The sequence below is a fragment of the Pan troglodytes genome, chromosome 1, assembly GCF_028858775.2.
Source record: "Pan troglodytes isolate AG18354 chromosome 1, NHGRI_mPanTro3-v2.0_pri, whole genome shotgun sequence".
Classification (NCBI taxonomy): Eukaryota; Metazoa; Chordata; class Mammalia; order Primates; family Hominidae; genus Pan; species Pan troglodytes.
In genome coordinates this window covers 108,350,652-108,365,263 of record NC_072398.2, presented here as the reverse complement: position 1 = coordinate 108,365,263, position 14,612 = coordinate 108,350,652, and the positions used below count along the sequence as shown (strand labels likewise).

Here is a 14,612-nt window from a genome sequence, read left to right as displayed (position 1 = left end):
AACAGGCTTAATTTCTTAATATTTTAGGCCATGTGTTAATTTTACTATTAGCCTTTTTTCCTCAACAGTTTTAAATTGCATCCCTGCTTACTCTCCCTTTTACTGGACGGGCTTCCTCTGTTTACTAATACAATTCCCCAAATTGATTCATCCACTTGTTGAAATACCTAATTTTAGGCCCTGCACTGACAGCTTGCCTAGGCTTATACTTGTTGTGTTTGGTGTTGCAGTCTTCAGATTCTAAAAACACCATCTAGACCTTACATTACCTCCAGCCAGGGCTATTCCCCCAGAGCCTGCCTTAAGAAGCAGATTTCTTTTCAAGTTTCATCTTCTTCCCATTTATTTCATTTCATGACAGTTAGAGAAGCTGTATACTAACGTGACAAATGGTAAGTTAGCAGAGAAAAACGTTATTTCAGGATAAGTTCAGGGAAAGCTTTTTGGAGGAAAGTCAGCTCACATTAGTCCTGATGATGGATAGTGTATAGAGACTACAGATGATGGAACGATGAGGTGGAAACTCGAGTGGCTACATACGGACATTCCACATAGAAGCAGTGTGAGCAAAACCACCAAGACAGGAAATGAGATGGAATTGATAAGGCAATGCAAATAATTCAGGTTATTTAGATCATCAGTGTTGGGGGAAGCTGGGTTTATGGGAATCAATGGTTAATCAGAATGTGAGCACCATTGGTTTGGTAATTCATGGAAGAGGTTATCATTCAACAGGGGGAGTGGCTTCTCGATTATAAACATGTCTGAAGGTCACTGAACATCAAGGCTATCCTTCAGTTAAAATCTTACTAAAATTATACTGACCTCTGATGACCTTCAGAGAGCTCCAGCTAGATGGATTGATGATAAGAGAAATTCGAGAAGGCAATGGGGCAAATCTTTGTGCAAATCTCTGTTATGTCATATATCTAAGGCTTCTGCTGGATCCAGTGATTTGTTTGTTCTGACTGTAGTACAAATCTATTGGAACAATAAATCTAGTTATAATAAATGACAGAGGGCATTGAAGCAGATGCAAGAAGCAAAATATACAGGTGTAAAGACAAACTATATTAGGTCTCCCATCAAGCTTCTCTAATATTTTCACAGCACAGCCCTGCCTGACTTCTCTCTATCTGGGTAGGCCCCTTCTGTTTGCTAAACCAGTTCTCTGATGTTGACTACCTGATTCTCTAGTCCTCAAGTTGACTCATCCTGTTTATTGAGAGTGACATTTTTAGACTACTAATAATATTTATATGTAAGAAAGAAACTGAGTTTTTATATAAATATATAATCTTTTCAAATAAAAGATTATAATCAAGGAACTGTAAATAATAGAAAAATTACATAACATCTCCCTATTTGGGGATTGGTTAAATGCAATAATATAGAAGTCTGAAAAAATAATGACTGTATTACAAAAGGATATAAAAATAATTGAAGACTAGGAATTATGTCTACCAACTAATTCAGTCATTTGGCTGTTTATTCTCATTTGAACAGTAGTGGATTAAAAAAAAAAAACAAAAAGACTTTCGACTTCCATCACAGGGAGAAAAGGATCAAGTACACATTAGAGAAAGCTGATGGCAATGATTTCTAGTTTCAGTTTCTATTTTCTGTCAATTAACCATCATTTTGGTAAACAGCCTTTTTAAATGTCTTTTCTTTTAATTTTTAAAGTTTTACTTTAAAGACAGGGTCTCACTATGTTGCGAAGGCATTGGCCTCAAACTCATGGACTCAAGTGATCTTCCTGCCATAGCCTCCCTAGGTGCACATCACCATACCCAGCTATTAATGTCTTTATAAAAGCATTTTTAACCCTACTGGTCTAGCTATTGCATCAAATAAATAGCTAATTCCATTGAGGAAGGATTAGGGACTCACGAGTGAAAATAAATGTTTTATTTGGATAATGGCTACAAAATCTCAACAGTCAAAATAAATCAGAGATTAAAGCCATGATGATGACTTAAAAGATAAAGTTAGGTAGAAATGTGAACTAAGGGAAATGACTCAACACATTCAGCAACACAAAACTGTGGCCTAAATTCACTCTGACAGTTGTTATGCTATCTCCTGCTGCCCGAGTAAAGTAAGTTATGAACAAGACACATGAAGGGGATCAGGCAGACATATGGTCAAATGCTTTCTGTGCAATATGTCTGTCTCCATATTATCTTCTCTGTCTTATTGCACTTTGGACATTTTTATTCTTCCTGCAGATCTATTTTTATGAAGCAATGTGATTTAAATGAAAAGAGCACTGAATTCTCAGCCAGATATTTGAGTTCTAGTTGAAGATTTATCACCTAGTGGTTATGAGATTTGAGGCAAATTGCTTAATCTCTCTCTTTCTTTACCAGTTCGTTTGTAAGTTTTTTTGCCTCCCTACAGGACTGTATTGGGGATCAATCAATGTTGAGTTGAAGGCAACATGGTTTAAGTTGGCTTAATGGAGAAGTGGTAAATCACTTAAACGGGTAGAACAACACAGTGTAGAGGATGTTGGGCTGCAGGAGGAAGTGTGGAAAAAAAGCATGCCATGAAAATATCATCACAATCTCACATTTCTTCATTTATTTGCACACTCTGAACACCTGCATGTGATAAGGACTGTGCAAGGTTCTCAGGATACCCAGGTAAAAATCACCACTTCTGCCAGTCTTGACTTTGCAAGCTTGAGGAGCAGACCTGGAGAAATTTGGCTATTACCACACCAAAGTTGTTCCTCACATTCCCTTTGACATATGGTCTCAGGAAAAAATGAAAAGAGTAAAAAAAAAAAAAAAAGTCCTTCATTTTTGAAAGGAAAAGTCATAATTAATTTCTAGAAGGAGAAAGAAAAAAAGAGATAACAGTGTGTGAAAAGGCTTAGAAAATGCTAGAGCACTACAGAAAGATAACGTGAGATTATGTCTAAGAGTAGCTTGGTTATTTTGCTTTTGTTGACAAAGTATACCTCCTTCATTTTCATAGTTGTCATAATTCTTTCCATGATTTTCTTAGTGGGTTTGTTTAGGAGAAACTATATTCTTTCTTTATTCATCTAACTCTCCTTAACTCCAAAAGATGCTTCTTAGGATAACATTTTAAAAGGATATACATTACGCACATTTTTAATGCTTCTATACAGGACTGAAGGCCAATATTACCATGATAATAAGGCATGTAACAAAAATTTGTTCTGCAGAGAGTGAGAAAGCGTGAGGGAAAACACAGTGCAGGATTCTATGCTGTTGCCCAAGAACCCAGACAGGCAAGTGAAATAATAGAGCAGACATTTCCTGAGGCTGTGGTCGATATGATTAGGAGATAGTGGGTAAAAATGGCCTTTAAACTATATACACATGAGAAGATAGATGTGAAAGCCCATTGCAAAGGCAATAAAATTATGCAAATATAAAATATCACTATTAAAATGTATGATGAATTGACCATGAAAACGGTTCCAGTGCTGGGCCAGAAATCAGGAAACATGGGCTTTTGGTTTCTCACCATTAAAATGAAGAAGTTGGATTTATACCCAAGGGTACCTTGTGGGCTGTATGGCTTCTAAGTAACTGGTCATAACAAAAGGGACACAATCAGGTCAGTTTCAAACCAAGAATAAAATGGGAAATTAAAGAACTGAATTGGCTACTTTCTGCTCAAATGATTGTTAAAAATAAAGTTTAAAAAAAGCCCCAAGGACTATGCAGTGCAGTGAGCAGAGGCTCCCGATATTAAAAAGAAAACAAGGAAAATGGATTCCTGGTGATAGAAGTGGTGTGGGGGAAGACAAATAGTGTGGCTGCAAATGGAACAATATGCAAAAGAAAAGTAGCTAAATATAGCTCTTTTTTGGGAAAGAGATTGTGTCTAAGTCCATCAGTGGAAAGGCAACTTAATTGTTGTATAAGTCTGCTCAGGTTGCCATAACAAGATACCATACACCAAGTGGCTTAAACTATAGAAATGTATTTCTCACACTTCTGGAAGTTGGGAAGTCCAAGATAAAGGTGGTAGCAAAGCGGATTTCTTTCTAAGGTCTCTTCCTATGGCCTGTAAGTGGCTGTAGATTCACTGTGTGCCCATGTGACCATTTCTTCGTGCACCAGGGGGAAGGCGGACAAGCAAGCTTTCTAGTGTCTCTCTTCTTGTAATGGCATTAATCTCAGCATGAGGACACCACTCTCATAACCTCTTTTAATCCTGATTACCTCTCAAAGGCCCCAGCTGCATAAATCATCACAGTGGGTGTTAGGGCTTCAACATTTAAGTGCAGGAGTTAGTGTTCACATTTCAGTCAATTGAGGTGGCAATTGAAATGAGAAAGGAAAACCATAGTTACTAGAGAGAACTGTTGTCTTGGGGAGGATCACTGGACATGACTACTGTCCTGTCCAGGTTGTTATGGCAACCTGAACAGACTTATACAACAATCCAGTCCTAGAGGCAATACAACTTCTCTGCTGATTCCAGATTCTGAGCGCCTCTCAGTCCTTGGTTGGGTTGTTTTGATCCTGTCCATATTATATTTATAAATATTCTCTTCATAAAACTCTCTTTAGCCCGGGCGTGGTGGCTCACGCCTGTAATCCCAGCACTTTGGGAGGTCAAGAGATCGAGACCATCCTGGCCAACGTGGTGAAACCCACTCTCTACTAAAAATACAAAAAATTAGCCGGGTGTGGTAGCGGGCGCCTGTAGTCCCAGCTACTCGGGAGGCTGAGGCAGGAGAATGGCGTGAACCCAGGAGGTGGAGCTTGCAGTGAGCCGAGATGGCACCACTGCACTCCAGCCTGGGCGGCAGAGCGAGACTCCATCTCAAAAAAAAAAAAAAAAAAAAAAAACAACTCTCTTTAAATCACACATCCGAGTGTGCCCCTTGTTTCCCACCAGAGCCAAGACTGAATTGAGATGATTTCTTAAGGTCAGGTTGATGTCCTAATCCAGTTGTGCTGCTATAACAAAATACCACAGAGTGAGTAACTTCTAAACAACAAAAATTTATTGCTCACAGTTATGGAGGATGGTCAGTCCAAGATCAAGTTGCCAGCAGGTTCAGTGTCTAGTGAAGGCCCATTCCTCTGTCATCCAGGCTGAAGTGCAGTGTTGCAAGCTTGGGTCATTGCAACCTTCACCTCCCAGGCTCAAGTAATCCTCCCACCTCAGCCTCCTGAGTAGCTGGGACCACAGGTGCTCACCACCATGCCTGGCTAATTTTTTTTTTTTTTGTAGAGATGGGGTTTCACCATGTTTCCCAGGCTGGTCTCAAACTCCTGGAGTCAGGCAATCTGCCAGCCTCCTGAGGGAGTGCTGGGATTACAGGCATGAGCCACTGTGCCCACCCCCAAAATTCTACTCATATATATGCATAATTACATAGTTACCAGCCGTTATTTTCTGATACTTTGATTGGCAATTGGTGGAAAGAGTTTATCTAAAGACCTGGAATCCATAGACGGGAGTCTCTGTGTTAAGGGGTTGTTCTTGTTATGCAGATGAAGCCTCCAGGTAGCAGGCTTCAGAGAGAATTGATTGTAAATGTTTCTTATCAGACTTAAAAAGGTGCCTAGATTAGGGAAAAGGCCTGGAAAGGGATTCCCTATAGCATGTAGACTTTCCCCACAAGAGACAACTTTGTAGGGACATTTCAAAATATGATAAAAAATGTATTTTAGGGTAAAATATTTTTATTTCTTTCAGGGCCTGCTATCTGTCATGTAATGCTACACTAGAGTCAGCCTGGAGTTTGGTGTCTTATTGCTACAAAAAGTCTTAAGATCGCTGTTGTAATGTCAGTTGGGCCTGGTCGGATGTGCTGGTCAGTTGTGCCTGAATTCCAAAGGAAGGAGGGTATAATGAGGCATATCTGACCCCTACTTCCCATCATGGTCTGAACCAGTTTTTCAGGTTAACTTTGGAATGACCCTGGCTGAGAGGAGGGGTGCATTCAAATAGTTGAGGGGCTTGGAATTTTATTTGTGGTTTACACTATAGAAAGTATTTTTCCAGTATTACCTGGACAATGTGTCTCCCTGTCAGTATCCAGGGAATGGCACCTGGATCAAGCATTTAGTGTTCAGTTGCTACACTCTCACCTAATCCCTCATTTTCAATATTTTGCCATGTTTTCCAGTGACCCAACTGGCCACCATGTCACAGACTTTATGGTCTCCAAGGGAGACCCCTCCATTTCATGTTTTGCGATTTGAGCAACAGACTGGAATCTACTTGAAATTTGCAAATGGTCTTTGACTTGGGCTTTCCAATTTTGCTCTACTTCACAGTGTTTTCTGGGTTATATACAAGGGAGATGATCCAGTCATTTGTTAAGCGCCTCAAATAAGACATGCCCTAGATGTTTTTTTGTTTGTTTTGTCAAATTGGGATTATTTTTGTGTCTTTGGAGAATATAAAATACTAATATGAGGTAAGCACTAAGGTTCTGAGATGGCCGTGGAAGAGATGACAAAGTCCATCACCATGCCTGAGAGTGTCCAATCGTCTCTGTGGGGGCCACATATTTTTGTATTACACTGTATTTGAAATAACAACAACAAAAAACCCTTCAAGATTCATAAAATTGGACAACTGTCTTTGTAACACTTCTAGTGGTAAAACCAGTAAGGATGGCTAGTTTGCAACCCATCTGAGCAGCCTCTCTGGTTTCATAGATATGTTTTCTCTCCGACATTGAACGGCTTTCAACTTTAAGCGGAATGCTACATCACAAAGATAAACAGGTTTGAAAGGAACCGGTTTTCCTTGTAATCCTAAACGTTCAAGTCTGCGCATTAAAAGACATTATCTGAAGAAGGGTGCACAAGCTTCCTGTTGGCCGCCAGAAGGGTTCTCTGCAGGACACAGATCAAGTACCACAGTCTTAGGGGGAGACCAGACGCGGGGTCTCTGCGCACCTCCCCAAAGGACAATGGCAGGAGGAAAAGAAGAAAGAGACAGACGTCACTTCCTCCGCCAGCTCCGGCAGCGGGTTGATCGGCTGAGTCGGCCGAGGGTGGGGCGGAAGAGCAGACGGGGACTGGGAAAGGCGCTGTCGGTGACATCACGGATAGGGCGATTTCTATGTAGATGAGGCAGAGCAGGGGCTGCTGCTTCACCACGAAGGAGTTCCTGTGTCGTGGGAGCGGGTTCAGGACCGCTGGTCGGACCTGAGAGTCCCAGCTGTGTGTCAGGGCTAGGAGGGCTGGGGGAGGGGGAGGGGGGGTGCGCGGGGAAGTGACCGTGCGTGTAAAGGGTGAAGCGTGTGAGGCTGTGGCGGGGCGGAGGTGCAAGAGCTCATACTTACCTGGCAGGGGAGATATCGCGATCACGAAGGTGTTTTTCCCAGGGCGAGGCTTATCCATAGTACTCTGTATGTGCTGACCCCTGCGATTTCCCCAAATGTGGGAAACTCAATTGCATAATTTGTGGTAGTGGGGGACTACGTTCGCGCTTTACCCTGGTGCTTTTGTGGTGTGAATAGTAGGTGAGCCCTAAGTGTTTTTGTAATTCAGGGTGCGGGCTCGTGTTTTCTGGCTGTGTTCTGTCCGGTCAGTTGTTTCCGTTCGCAACGGTTAGTTTTCGTTTGTGAGGTCATGTTTGGGGACAGCTTAGAACTATCCACTTCCTCTCTTGGGGGGCGAATTTCAGTCTCTGTTGGTTGGGGTGGTCTCCCAGGTTAGCTGCCGCGGTACTTGCTAGGTGGAGCTCAGGGATCAAGCATCGGGAGCTTTCTGGTTTGTTCACTGCTCCCAGGGCTTCTAACATCTCTTAAAAACTCTGGTGTTTTCTGTCATCCTCGGAGTTACCTGTTAGCCTCTGCTTTTTTTGTTGTTTTTTTTCTCCCCCTCCCTGAGACAAGTCTCGCTGTACCGTCCAGGCTGGAGAAGTGGCGCGATCTTCCCATCTCAGGCTCCCGAGTAGGACAACCACACGCCACCACACCCGGCTAGTTTTTTCTCTTTTTTTTTCTTTTCTTTTCTTTCTCTTTCTCTTTCCTTTCTTTTTCTTTTTTCGTAGCGGTTTCACCATTCTGCTCAGGCTGGGCTCCAACTCCTGGGCTCAAGTGGTCCGCCCAGCCTTCTGAAGTGCTGGGATTACAGGTGCGATCCATCTTGCCCTGGCAGCTCCTGCTTTTCACCACAGCATTCACGGGAGTTTGTAGGATATCTGTGCTGGGGAAACGTATACTCGTTAATAGAGCCAGGTGGAAATTGTACTCAGAACTGGTGGTTTTCTTTGGAATGAAAACCGTGCATGTTGGGGGCTCTTAGTGTCCCCGTTCAGTTGTAGACATAACACCCTTGCTTTGTGTAGGGGGAGGGCTTTGCCGGTGCCCTGGTGCCCCGGCGCAGGGTATCGAGGCCTGCAGATCAGAACCGCAGTCTAACCTATGTCTTGGCGGAATACCCTGCTAATTCTCCCTGGAATGTAAGATGGGAGGTCTTGTGAGGAGGTTTCTACAAGTAAGAAAACAAATTTCCATTCGGTTTTTATTGACAAAATTGAAAATTATAATAACTGAGTCCAGCCTCTCAGATGACAAATGTCTTTTGCACTGAGAGCTGGGAACCGCCGCTTGCCTCAGCTCCTGCGTGCAGGTGCAGCCCTCGCTTCCCTCCACACTTTCTCCAGCGGGTGTCAGTTCCTCCACAAGAGGCAGACAGCGTTCTGCAGAACCACAGCGCTCAAGGCCTTCGAGAGCCAAAAATCTCGGAGCGAGCTGCCCTGTCCTGGCTGTACCTCACAACTGACCTAGAAATGGCCTTTGCTGGGAGCAAAGGGTAGGGGGGAGATGGTCGTCGGAGCTGGGGCCTGTGCACTGGACCAGGTTGACCCACGGGAGGGGAGGTACCCAGAGTTAGAAGGGGGCCAAGCACTGAGACCTCACCATCCTCAATCTCCAAAAGGACTCAGAGAGATGCAGAGACTGAGACAGGCTTCCTTTTTCAAGGAAAGAGAAAACTACTGAGGAAGGCCCCAGGGGCTCTGAACCAAAATCCAGATTTTTTTTCCACCTGCAGCTTTTTGTTTTTATTTTTGCTTGAGAAGGTGTCTCGGTCTGTTGCCCGGGCTGGAGGGCAGTGGCGCAATTTCGGCTCATTAAAACCTCCATCTCCCGGGTTCAAGCAATTCTCCTGCCTCGGCCTCCCTAGTAGCTGGGACTACAGGTGCCCGCCATGACGCCCGGCTAATTTTTGTATTTTTATTAGAGACGAGGTTTCACCATGTTGGTCAGGCTGGTCTCAAACTCCTGGTCTCAAGTGATCCACCCACCTCAGCCTCCCAGAGTGCTGGGATTACAGGTGTGAGCTACAGCGCCCAGCCCGCACCTGCAGCTTAATCCCATTTCGCTGGTGCAACTTCATCCTTCCGTATGCTCAGGCCAATAAACAGTACTGTAGGCTGGTCGTTCTTTGACCCCTACACATCCTATTGGTCGGAAAATTATGTTTTCTCTTTGGTTAACCACAGACTTTGATATGCACACTCTTTCTTGGTCTGAAACCCACCCAATAGTCCCATACGTAGATTTTTGGATAAACATAGAAATGGACCCTTCTGATCTGAAAGTTTGAAACTCGATATTTGTTTTATTTGAGTTCCTTCCTTCAGGCCTATCAAAAAAGATATCAAAGAACTGAAAGTCACCCAGACAATGAGATGCCGGACCCCTCACTCATCCTGATTGCTTCCTTGCCCCTCCCTAGTTCCTGTTTTCTTTCTTTTCTTTTCTTTTTTTTTTTTCTTTTTGAGACAGAGTCTCCCTCTGCCTCCCAGGCTGGAGTGCAGTGGCGCTATCTTGGCTCACTGCAAGCTCCGCCTCCCGGGTTCACGCCATTCTCCTGCCTCAGCCTCCTGAGTAGCTGGGACTGCAGGCGCCCGCCACCACGCCCGGCTAATTTCTTTTCGTATTTCTAGTAGAGACGGGGTTTCACCGTGTTAGCCAGGATGGTCTCGATCTCCTGACCTCGTGATCCGCCCGCCTCGGCCTCCCAAAGTGCTGGGATTACAGGCGTGAGCCACCGCGCCTGGTCTAGTTCCTGTTTTCTTACACACTGTCACATTTTTTCCCTGCCATCTAAGCCTCTAGTTTTGGTTGGTCAGGGAGATGGATTTGAGACTGAGTTCTCATCTCCTCCGCTGCAGCACCCTATTAAAGCCTCTTCCTTGGCAATAACCGTCTCAGTGATTGGTTTTCTGTGTGGCAAGCAGCAGGAACCCCAGGTCTCTGAACTTTGGCAAAGGAATCTCCTGATAAAGGCGGGATCGATTTTACTGACCAAGCTGAAAACGATCAGACGTTTGAAAGCCTTAATCTCGGAGCCTGTCGGAGTTTGGTCTGCCCTTAAGGCTTTTCTTTGGGCCTACCAGTCAAAATCAGCCTGGCCAAACCTGTCTTCAAGGACCAGGGGCAGGGCCGGCTTCTCCCGCCGGGTCGGCAGCCACCTTCCCCTTCCCTGTGACTTGAAGAGAAGCTTCAGGGGGCGTTTATTCAATTTGCGAGGAGCCCGCGAGGCGCAGGTGCGCGGTGACTCTGTGGTTCCCACCGCACCCGCTGTCCTCTTTGGTCCTCTCGCTGTCACCGGCAGGCAGTAACGTTCCGGGTGAGCTAGGGCTCCGAAGACACCAGGCAGGGAGGGACCAGTGGGTAAGGGCACCGCCCGTTTAGGTCCTGCGCAGGAGGGATCCGAAAAAGGTCTTGAAGAAATAGAAAGGGAGGGCCAGATGCGGTGGCTCACGCCTGTAATCCCAGCATTTTGGGAGGCCGAGGTGGATGGATCACGAGGTCACGAGTTCGAGACCAGCCTGGCCAAGATGGTGAAACCCTGTCTCTACTAAAAATACAACAAGTAGCCGGGCGCGGTGACGAGCGCCTGTAATCCCAGCTACTCAGGAGGCTGAGGCAGGAGAATCTCTAGAACCCAGGAGGCGGAGGTTGCAGTGAGCTGAGACTGCCCCACTGCACTCTAGCCTGGGCAACACAGCAAGACTCTGTCTCATAAATAAATAAATAAATAAATAAATAAATAGAAAGGGAGAGTTGGAAGTAGATCAAAGAGAAGAAAAGAAATCCTAGATTTCCTGTCTGAAGGCACCATGAAGATGAAGGCCACCTCTTCTGGGCCAGGTCCTCCCGTTGCAGGTGAACCGAGTTCTGGCCTCCACTGGAGACCAAAGGAGATGACTTTGGCCTGGCTCCTAGTGAGGAAGCCATGCCTAGTCCTGTTCTGTTTGGGCTTGATCCTGTAGCACTTGATTGTCTCTCCTGGACTTTCCATGGATTCCAGGGATGCAACTGAGAAGTTTATTTTTAATGCACTTACTTGAAGTAAGAGTTATTTTAAAACATTTTAGCAAAGGAAATGAATTCTGACAGGTTTTGCACTGAAGACATTCACATGTGAGGAAAACAGGAAAACCACTATGCTAGAAAAAGCAAATGCTGTTGAGATTGTCTCACAAACACAAATTGCGTGCCAGCAGGTAGGTTTGAGCCTCAGGTTGGGCACATTTTACTTTAAGCGCACTGTTGGTGGAACTTAAGGTGACTGTAGGACTTATATATACATACATACATATAATATATATACATATTTATGTGTATATATATACACACACATACACACACACACACACACACACACACACACACACACACAGGGTCTTGCTATCTTGCCCAGGGTGGTCTCCAACTCTGGGTCTCAAGCGATCCTCTGCCTCCCCTTCCCAAAGTGCTGGGATTACAGGTGTGAGCCACCTCGCCCAGGCCATTTTAATTTTAATTTAATACTTTTAATTTGAATACACAATCCAAAAATCATATAACAAGTACAGGAAACCCACTTTATGCCAAGTTTACAAAAACAGGAAAGATATGTCCATGACAAAGCGTCAAAGTGGCAACATCCTAAAGTACTGAGAGAAAAAAAGTTATTCTAGAATTCTATGCCAAATTGAAATATCTTTCAAAAATGTGACTGAAATCAGGACATTTAAAGACATACAAAAAAATGACAGAATTCACCGAACCACACTACAAGAAATATTAAAGGAGTCCTCCAGGCCTAAGGATAAGGATACCAAACAGAAATCTGAACCTACACAAAGAAATGGAGACGACTGAAAATCGCTATGTACGTACTTGGATGTTGGGGTTTATAACATGTCCAAAATCAAATTCCCTGATGACACTAGCATAAAGGCCAGAAGGGGAGGTATAATGTCACTTGATGGCAGACAGATAAAGATGTATTCTAGGGACCCTAAAGCCATCACTGACATAACAAAAGAAAGAGTTACAGCTAATAAGCCAAATAAGGAAAGAAAATAGAATGATATATATAAAAAAAAAACATGTAATCGCTGGGTGCGGTGGCTCATGCCTGTAATCCCAGCACTTTGAGAGGCCAAGGCAGGCAGATCACTTGAGGTCAGGAGTTTGAGACCGGCCTGGCCAAAACGGTGAAACCCCGTCTCTACTAAAAATACAAAAATTAGCCCGATGTGGTGGCTCGCACGGACCTGTAATCTCAGCTACTTGGGAGGCTGAAGCAGGTGATTCGCTTGAACCTGGGAGGCGGAGGTTGCAGTGAGAGCTGAGATGGCGCCACTGCACTCCAGCCTGGGTGACAGAGCGAGACTCTGTCTCAAAAATAAATAAGTAAATAAATAAACAAACAAAAACTGTGTAATCCCTATGCTGGAGCAACTGCTCTCCAGGCCTCTACCCTATAGAAATACACAAATGGCCAATGAGAAGTGTACAAGAATGATCACTGCCGCATTATTTGTAATCATAAAATAGTAGCGCCAAAGTAATTTCAAAGATACATGAAAATCGTTTTATTTAACAAACACAAACAATTGAACAAACAATGGAAGCAAGTCCTTTTGCCTAAAGGAACACAGAGGGTCACGAGGATGTTGCTCCTCCAAGGATTTCGGTGTTCCCCAACGGCTAGTTTTGGGTCTAATTCTTCTGGAAGATCTTATTCTTGGGGAGCTACAGGTTCTGGCGTTTGGGGCTCTTTCAGGTTCTATCTCCATTTTCCCCTCAATTCCTCCCCATTCTGCTATAATAAAAAAAAATTCTCACCTCCGGAAGATCCCGCCTGTGCCTCCCCGCCAGCCTTTCAGGAGGTCTGGACGTCTGGTCCACCGCTTCCCGGCTTCTTTCCCCGCTTTTGCTTTTCCCCTCCCCTGCTCCCGCCCTCCGGCCTCAGGACCCGACCACCGCCCAGCTGAGCCCCCGCGGCTCCACCGCGCAAAAGGTGTACTGGAGGCCCTGCCCGTTGCCGCCCCGCGGGGTGCCAAGAAGTCAACGTAAATAAATGCTTTGTAAAAGGAACTTCCCCATGGAAAAATCTCTCATGATTTCCATTCTCAAGGCTCTTCAAAGGACTAAAAGCTAAAAGGATGGATTCATTTGACAAGTCCTAGTCCTGCGCCCTGGTGAGTGCCAGACCCTGCTCCCCGCGAGGGGGACCCACGAGCCACCCTCACCACGATCCCTGCCCTGGTGGAGCCCCCGTGCGGAACACAGGATCCGAAGATGGCAGCGGAAGCTCCGCAGCGGCCCCAAAAGCGACTGGGCAGGGAGGGCACAGGCTCCCTCACTGGGTGAAGGCGGCGCAAAGAACGGGAAGAGCCATCCCGGGAGCCACCGGGCGTTCAGCCTCCCTAGGGCCCCCAGGCGGCTCGGGCCGGGGTCTCAACCGGGGCGTTTCCGGGGGTTTCTGAAGCAGGCGAGGGGCAGGGCGGGCGAAGGCCATTCGGCTATCCTTCCGGCTCCAGAATCTCCCAACGCGCAGGTGTCCAACGTGACCAGCGCGACTTACCGCTCCAATCTCTCCGGTCTTCCAAGGCCTTGCTCAGTCGTCCTGCCGGGCGGGCCCTGAGGATGCAAGGGACGGAGGAAGTTTCGTGCGTGCGCCCTTCCTATAGCGCCCAGTAGAACTGATAGTTCCTGTCTCTGTGGCGCAATCGGTTAGCGCGTTCGGCTGTTAACCAAAAGGTTGGTGGTTCGAGCCCATCCAGGGACGCTTGTTCGAGCTTTTATTCATGCATTGTCAATCACTAGATAAATGGGGAAGATTTTATCTTCCTGGAGTCCTAAGCCACTATTTGTGACTTATCCATGTCAAGGGCCAGCCTACCTCCCCGACCGGATTCTTAACCGAGTGTCTCCTGAAATCCTGGGTTTATACGTGTGTAACTCAGGAATCCTGAAACAGAGACCTAGGAACCCACTTCTGGTGTGATAAAATTCTAATTCAGTCCGTTATACGCTTAAACGAGTAATTTACATGCCTCCATTTTTTCATATTTTAATAATAGGAGGTCAGTAATATCCCGAGGATGTGCCTGGATTTACTGATTGCTCTATCAATAATGTGACCAGTGGAATCATTCATCATCATAGTGATCCTCTCCATCATTTTTGAAAAGAGTATTTTTCCTCACTTTGTGCATGATTTATTTAACCCTTTTCAAAATGTTTTTGTTAGCCAGGCATGGTGGCAAGTGCCTGTAATCCCAGGTACTTGGGATTCTGAGGCAGGAGAATCATTTGAACCTGGGAGGTGGAGGCTGCGGTGGAGGATGCACCAGTGGAG

General features: G+C 45.3%; 2 non-coding genes across 2 annotated transcripts; both read left to right on the top strand.

The window, feature by feature from the left end:
* Positions 1-7,292: 7,292 nt before the first annotated feature.
* LOC112207624 (U1 spliceosomal RNA) lies at positions 7,293-7,456 on the top strand. The gene has a single exon (XR_002942052.2). It is a non-coding gene; the product is annotated as a U1 spliceosomal RNA (small nuclear RNA).
* Positions 7,457-13,965: 6,509 nt separating this feature from the next.
* TRNAN-GUU (transfer RNA asparagine (anticodon GUU)) lies at positions 13,966-14,039 on the top strand. The gene has a single exon. It is a non-coding gene; the product is annotated as a tRNA-Asn (tRNA).
* The last annotated feature ends 573 nt before the right edge of the window (positions 14,040-14,612 follow it).